Raw genomic sequence first — 8,322 nt, forward strand, 5'->3', positions numbered from 1 at the left:
TTGACCAAGAGGACAATAAGAATGGCTCAAAGGAATGAAGCAAGAGGTAAAAAAATGAAATGGGAATTAAAATACCAACTCCATGGGGGGGAGAGGAGGGGGGAAGGAAGGCGGGAATAGAAGGAAGAGTCTACTTAGAGTAGCTCTCTGATGATTATGGAATGGGAATATAAAGGCACATACATATTTCTCAGTTGTTTTTATAAAAACTGATTGTTTGTTAGTGCCTAACAACTTCATACAAAATGTAGAAAAGCAGAAACATCATCTTTTACTACTAGAATACAATAAAACTGTAATCAATAAAATTTGACAAATAATTCAAACTCTAAATCTATGACCCTATGATCCTAAAACTAGTTTATCCTAAAGAATTGATGGATAAAAAAAAACAAATAAATTATAGGAACAGTAAGTGATTTCATCAAAGAAAATGACAAAAGTGAGATAACATAAAAATTTGGTAACGCTTGGCAGAAAATTTCTATTTCTATTTCTAAACCTTTTCATCAACAAAAGAGAAAAAGAATGCATTGAAGAATTGGGCAAGCAACTGAAAATACTAGCAGAGAAACCAATCTTTCTTTTTAAGTCTCTTTATGATATACTTTCCAAGGCTGATGTTTGTTTTTCTCATCACTTTTCCTTCTCTCATCTCTTAAACCATCTTCTCTCCTTTTCCTGTCTCTGCTTATTTGTTTACTGTAATGTATTTCTATATCAAGGAGTGTGTGTGTCTGTGTAAGAGAGACTCATCTATATGATATTCAGAAATGGCACTCATCTTTCAATTTTATTCTAATATTTCTTGTTTTCTCCCTGAAGTCACTGACTTCTTGTTCCATTCTATTTTTCAGAATGTCTCTTACTTAGGTTAATAGGGAGATTTTAGTTGATCATGGTTAAGCCTTGCCAATATAATAAAAATGATAATACCATCTAAATTAATTTATTCAAGGCTATAAAAATCAAACTACAAAGGTTTCTACTTTATAGAAGTTTTCAAAAAACAGTAAAATTAATATAGAAAAACAAAGGGTCAAGAATCCTAAGGGAATCATGAAAAAAAAAGTAGGAAATGAGGGAATTTAGCAATACCAGATCTTAAACTATATACTCTGTTCAGTTGTTTCAGTTGTATCTGACTCTCCATGACCCCACTTGGGGTTTTCTTGACAAAGATACTAGCATGGTTTACCATTTCCTTCTCCAGCTCATTTTGCAGACGAAAAACTGAGGCAAACAAGGTTAAGTGACTTGTCCAGGGCCACAAAGCTAGTAAGTGTCTGAGGCTGGATTTGAACTCATGATGAGTCTTCCTGATTCCAAGCCCAGTGCTTTATCCATTGTGCCACCCAGCTGTCCTAAACTATACTACAAAGCAACAATTATCAAAACCATTTTAATACCAAATACCATTTTCATAAGAAAAAATTGATTGGTATAACATATTCACTCCACAAGATCCAGAAGCAAATGGATTTAAGTAATGTGGTGTTCAATAATCTCAAACTCCTCAAATATTGGGATATAGATCAGCATTTCACAAAAACTGTTAGGAAAACTAGAAAGCAGAAAAACTGGCAGAAATTAGGTTTAAGTCAATATCTCACAAAATATACCCCATTAAGATCAAAATTGATACTGGACCAAGATATAAAGGGTTATATAATAACAAGTTAGAAGAACAAATAAGGAAGTATCTTTTACAACTACCGTGTTTCCCCGATAATAAGACACTGTCTTATTAATTTTTTTGGACAGAAAAACACCAGAGGGCTTATTTTCAGGGGAGGGCTTATTTTAATGAACATTGACAGCAATTTTAATAAAAAGGTAAATGTGAACAAAAAAATGTACCTTTATTCAATAATGAATTCAATAAAGAACAGGATGACGCACTCACTGCTGCAGCTCTGATTGGCTGCAGCTCGGAGCGCGGCGTGCATTTCACAGGAGGGGGGGGACGGTGCATACAGAGGGTGCCGTAATGTAGCGTGTAGCACAGGGGATCACCTTCACTACAGTAGCAATCTCAATAGGGCTTATTTTTGGGGGAGGGCTTATTTTAGAGGAATCTTACACAGTAAGGGGAGGGCTTATTTTCGGGATAGGTCTTATTATCGGGGAAACCCGGTATGGATAGTGGAACAAAGAAGAAATAGAGGTGGTGCAATAGATCTGGAGTCAGAAAGCCCTGGGTTCAGATTCAGTCTTAGATATTTACTAGTTGCGTGACCCTGGGCAAGTCACTTAACCTCTGTCTGCCATCTGTAAAATGGGAATAATAGCTTTTACCTCAACATATTGTTGTAAGGATAAAACAAGAAGTACTAGAAAAATGCCAAGTATTATTATTAAGGGATGGTGTCTTTTTTTTTTTGTTGGGGTGGGGGGAATTAGGGAGGGAAAGGAATGGTAATAGTGATGCCCTTGCCCCTAAGAGAAAGAAAGTAGGATCAATGAAACAATTATAAAATATGCAAAAGAGAGGAGAAGGGTGTTCAGAAAGGGACACAGACAAGCAGAATTGTGTTGGAAATAACTACATTAAATTTACCGTATACTTTTCAAAAAGCTGTATGTAATAGAAATTCACATATATGGTATGTATATCATAATATATTTGGGGGGTTATTTTTTGTACATAGAAAAGATTGTTTGTTAATGTCAGTCAAGTTCATATAATAACAAAAAGAAATAAAGACATGTGATCTAACCCCAGCCCCAAGGCAGGAAAGGACCCTTTTCTTGTGCAGTTAAGAGTCTTACAGAACAAAGAATCTCTTTTAGTCCATTCAAACTTAAGATAATCGACCTTAGCTATTAAATGCTGAGATCAGGATCAGAAAGGATTAGAAAAAGTTTTTTTGTATACCAACTCAATAAAGGCCTATCTTTAAGACTAACCAACAAAGCATAGACTCTCCCATAAAGAAGTTACACTATATTACCAACAAAACCTGCAAGAAGAGATAAGTAATAACCCATTTAAGATAACTGTAGACTGTATAAAATACCTGGGAGAATATCTGCCAAGACTAACCCAGGAATTGTATGAACATAATAATGAAGCAGTTTTTATACAAATAAAGATATCAATAATTGGATAAATATTAATTGTTCATGGGAGGACAGAGCCAATACAATAAAAATTATAACTCTACCTAATCTAAAGTGGATCAGTGGAACATGGTAGACATACAATATACAGCAGTAAATGATCATTATGTTTGACAAAAATACATTATTTGGTAAAAAAAAAAAATTGTTGGGAAAACTGGAAAACAGTCTGGCAGAAATTGGTTATAAATCCCTATCTTACACCATTTACCAAGGTAAGGTCATAATGGACATATGACCTATATATAAAGGGAGATATAAGAAAACCGGAAGAATATGGAATATATTACATATCAGATTTACGGATAGGAGAAATTATGAATAAACAAGAGATAGCACTGTGAGATGTAAAATGGATCATTTTGATTACATTTAAAGTGTTTGTACAAATAAAACCACTATAGCCAAGATTAGAAGGAAAGCAGAAAATTGGGGGAAATTTTTATAGATAGTTTCTCAGATAAAAGTGTCATATCTCAAATATATAGAGAACTTTGTCAAATTTATAAGACTATGAGTCAAATCCCAATTGATAAATGGTCAAAGAATATGAACAGGCAGTTTTCAATGAAAAAATCAAAACTATACATAGTCATATGAAGAAATGCTCTAAATCATTTCTGATTAGAGAAACACAAACTATCATCTCACATTTATCAGATTAGCTAAAATGACAGAAGGGGGAAATGACAAATGTTGGAAGGGGAGTGGAAAGATTGGGTCATTAATACATCATTAGTGGAACACTGAGCCAACCATTTTGGAGAACAACCTGGAATTAGGCCCAAGGAGTTCTAAAACTGTATATTGTTTGACCTAGCAATACCATTATTAGCTATGTTTATTAGGTGATTGGGGGATGGGTGAAAGGAAAAGAATCTATATGTTCCAAAATATTTATAGCGGTTCTCTTTGTGGTGGCAAAGAACTGAAAACTTAGGGGGCGTACCAATTAGAGAATAGCCGGACAAGTTGTGGTATATGAATGTAGCAGAATACTATTGTGCTGTAAGAAATGATAAGCTGGCTGATTTTAGAAAAACATGGAAAGACTTGTATGAAATAATGAAAAGTGAAGTGAGCAGAACCAAGATAATATCATATACAGTAACAACAGTATTGTTTGAAGATTAATTTTGAACAATCAAATTATTCTGAATACTATAAATACTCAAATCAACTATGAAGGACCTATGAAGGAAAATGTTTCCCACCTCCAGAGAAAGAGCTTGCAAATAGAAATATGCATAGCATGGTTTAACATATATTTATAAATCTGCATCAAATGGTGGTCTTCTCTAAGGAAAGAAGGCAGTTCAGAAGTTAAAATGTAACAAAAAAAAAAAAGAGATAAAAGATATTTTAAAAAAGGACACAAGAACAAAAAAAGTTCCACAAATCAGGTTAGAACATACAGCCCTATGTCGCCTTAGAAGTAACAGAGAACTTATCTGCTCTAATTGACCTCCCTGCCTGAAGACTTTCCCCCTTTCTAATCCCTTCTCCAAACAGTAATCAAAAGTGATCTTTCCAAAGCAGAGATCTGACAATGACATTTCCCTAACCAGAAAAGTTCAGTGCTTTCTTATTACCTCACTTCAGTTGTTGTGTTTCAGTAGCTTTTAGTTGTGTCCCATTCTTCATGATCCATTTGGGGTTTTCTTGGCGAACATACTAGAGTGGTTTGCCATTTCCTTCTCCAACTCATTTTACAGATGGGGAAACTGAGGCAAATGGTGTCAAGTGACTTGCTCAGGGTCACACAGTTAATCTGTGTCTGAGGTCAAATTTGAATTTAGGAAGATGAGTCTTCCTGACTCCAGGAGTAGCACTCTATCCAATGTGCCACCTAGCTGCCTATTACTTCACTATCAAAAACAAATTCTTGTTGCTTGGCATGTAAAGTCCTTTACAACTTGTCTCTAATTTCTCTTTCCTGCCCTAAAATACATGACTGCTCTCTATTCAGCCAAAGTGATCCATTTGCTGTTCATCACACATGATATTTCATCTCCCATCTGTGTACCTTTGCACAGACTATCTACATTCCCTGAAACATACTGTCTTGTCACCTCTCACTCTTAGAATCCCAAATTTCCTTCAAGGTCCAAGTGCCATCTTCCCCATAGAACTTTCCTGATCTCCCTGCTTCTAGTGCCCTCCCCCCCTTACCTTGTACAGTATTTATTTTGTAGATACTGTATTTAACCAGGGATTCAAGGCTCATTTGCATAAAACTCTCCTCATTGGTGGAAACGATTACTCCCTGTGTAAAGGATGAGAACTTCAGAGATACTGGGTCTTCTAGCTTCTAGTTTAAAGAAAAGATACTCAGTTTCAGATTCTGTGCCTGAAGGGAGAAAAGACTCTGGGAAGAAGCCAACCTGTAGAGGAGGCAACACCTCAAATCATGTCCTTATCCCCAGCTTATTAGAGACTTTGGGGAATTTCCAGTTGGATATGAGATCTGTGATTCGCTCTCTTGGTTAAGCTGAGATATCTCCCTTTCAGTGGGAGAGCTCATTCACTTTGTATTATTGGGCATAATCTCATCTGTCAAACTACTTATTTCTGCTTACTATGATCTTGAATAAATGGGTTTATTTGCTGCTTGCTAGGGTGATCTCTGTGTAAATTGTATTTGGTGGGAAGAGTCAAATTTTGGGAATACAGTTTGGAATGACCCTTTCCCACTGAGGAATAGCAATCAGAAGTGTAGCTTGAATCTAAAAGTTTCCCTAGACTAACAATATTTAGTGCAGCAGACAGATAGAATTCTATCCCAGTATCCCCTCTCTGAGGAGAACAGAGCAGGCCAGCATCATGAATGGACAGCATTCTGGACTTGGAGTCAGAAAAAACCTGAGTTCAAATCCTGCATTACATACCCACTAGCTTTATGACCTTGGATGAATCACTTAACTTCTCTTCTTATTGATTGAGAGAAATATAGACATTCATGTCCAGCAATGATCAATACAGTTGTCATTTCAAATAATTAAAAAGGCAACTCAGCTAGTACCTTCTAAAGGGACAAAGGTTACTCCTGATCCTTCTTTCCCTCTACTCCTCTTCAAATTACTTTGTATTCACTCACTTATTTGTGGATGAGGATTTTATCAGTAGACTGCCAACTCCCTGAAGGCTGAGACTGGTTCGTTTTTATCATTGTACCCCCAGGTTTTAGCATACATAGAGCCTAAGATGTGAAACACATAATAATTGCTTGTTGAGTTAAATTGAATGAGACCTTGGAGATCACCTTCTACATACGTACAGAGCAAATGCACAATAAATGTTTATTGAATTGAATTGTTGGATATCCCCCATTTTTACAGGTGAGAAAATCTAAGGTTAAAGTAATTTGCCTCAGGTCACACAGGTTAGTAAATGGCAGAGATGCCCTGGTATTGGGGTTGGGAGGCACAGACTGAGTCATAACAAGACCACCATGTCAACATAAAAATGTATGTCCTTTTTCTGTCCTAGAACACGCCTTCTTGTAGCTTCTCTTGTAAATATACAACATTTGTACACTATGTGAAGGGCATCAGGGTGGAACATTGGCAAGAGTGCTGAGCTTGGAATTGGAAACCTGGAGTCAAATCTTGGTTTTACTATTTACCACTAGTGAGACTCTGGGCATGTCCCCTTTTTCTCTGATGACACTGCCACCACCATGGGGCAGGCCCTCATCACCATATATACCTGGACTATTATAATAGCCTGCTGGCCTCCCTGCCTTAAGTTTCCACTTTAGTCCATCTTCCTCTGAGCTCACAAACTGAGTTTCCTAAACCACAGATCTCACCTAATTACACTGCTGTTCTCTCTTCCCCCACAGTGGCTCCCTATCACCTTCAGGATCAAATATAAAACCCTCTGTTTCACATTCAAATCCCTTCATAACCTGTCCCCTTCTTACCTTTCTAGTCTTCTTATACGTACTTCTCCCCTCCACCTCCCCTACTCATCCAGCCTATGACATTGGCATCCTTGCTATTCCATGAACAAGTCACTCTCTCTCTCAGCTCTGGACCTTTTTTCCCCCACTGGCTGTTCACAATGCCTGGAATATTCTTCCTCCTCATCTACAACTCCTATCTTCCTTTGGGTCCCAACTAAAATTCCATCTTCTATAAGAACCCTTTTCTGATCCCTGTTAATATTAGTGCCTTCCCTCAATAGATTATCTCCAATTTTTCCTGTATATCTTGCTTGTACGTAGTTGTTTTCATGTTGTCTCCTCCATTAGCCTGTTGAGCTCCTTGAGATTTAGGGACTGTCCTTTACCTTTCTTTGTGTCTCCAGAACTCAGTACAAATCCTGGCACAGGTTGGCCAATCTCCCCAAACCTCATATACAATGCAGGTAGATGAGACAAAGGTTTCTTCAAACTCTAAAATCTATGGTCACGGGAAAAGGCAAAGCTTTGTTAGGGAAGACTGTTTCCAAAAGAGATTTTGATTCCCAAAGAGTAGAATGTAAGCCCACTGAGGGCAGGGACGGCATCCCTTTTGTCTTTGTATCCCTAGTGCCTAACACATAAAAGGAAATTGATAAATGTGTGTTGAGACGAATTTTAAAAAGACAACATAGTCATCGAACAGAACTAGAACTCACAGAATCTCAGAGTTTAAAGGGATGATTTGATTTGTTCCTGGAAACATAATAGGTGCTTAATACAGGATTACTGATTGATTGTTAAGGCCAGGTAAATGAAGTTACTCCTTCCCACATGTCAAATTTCCTCATCCAGGTTTCAATATATCACAGGTCCCAGTAAGAAATTAAATGGGAATTGGGGGGGGGGGGAGTTTTACAGAAGGCCCAGACTAGCCAACAGACCACACAGAAAAAGTTTAGAAACTCAGAAATTATAGATTTAGATATGTGTGTATATATGTATATATCTACATATTTACACACATGTATATATTATATATAATATACACACACAGAGTATTGTATGATATAGCCTATGACCAAATACTTAACCAAATTTTACAGCAGGGTACTGTAAACAATCCTATAAAAGAAAAAAAATGCGGACTTCTTCTCTAGTAGGAAAGGAGGGCCAAAAATTTGTACTCGATTTTCCTGATCAAGGGGAGAGGGCGCCACACCCCTAACCCCAGTGATTTGAAGGGATAACTGTAAAAGTTTACCTGCTCCAGCTGAGGTTTCCAGAATTTAAAT

This window comes from Petaurus breviceps, unplaced genomic scaffold (assembly GCF_028583685.1).
Source record: "Petaurus breviceps papuanus isolate PSGF00001 unplaced genomic scaffold, PetGlider_PUasm1.0 90977, whole genome shotgun sequence".
In the NCBI taxonomy this organism is placed as follows: Eukaryota; Metazoa; Chordata; class Mammalia; order Diprotodontia; family Petauridae; genus Petaurus; species Petaurus breviceps.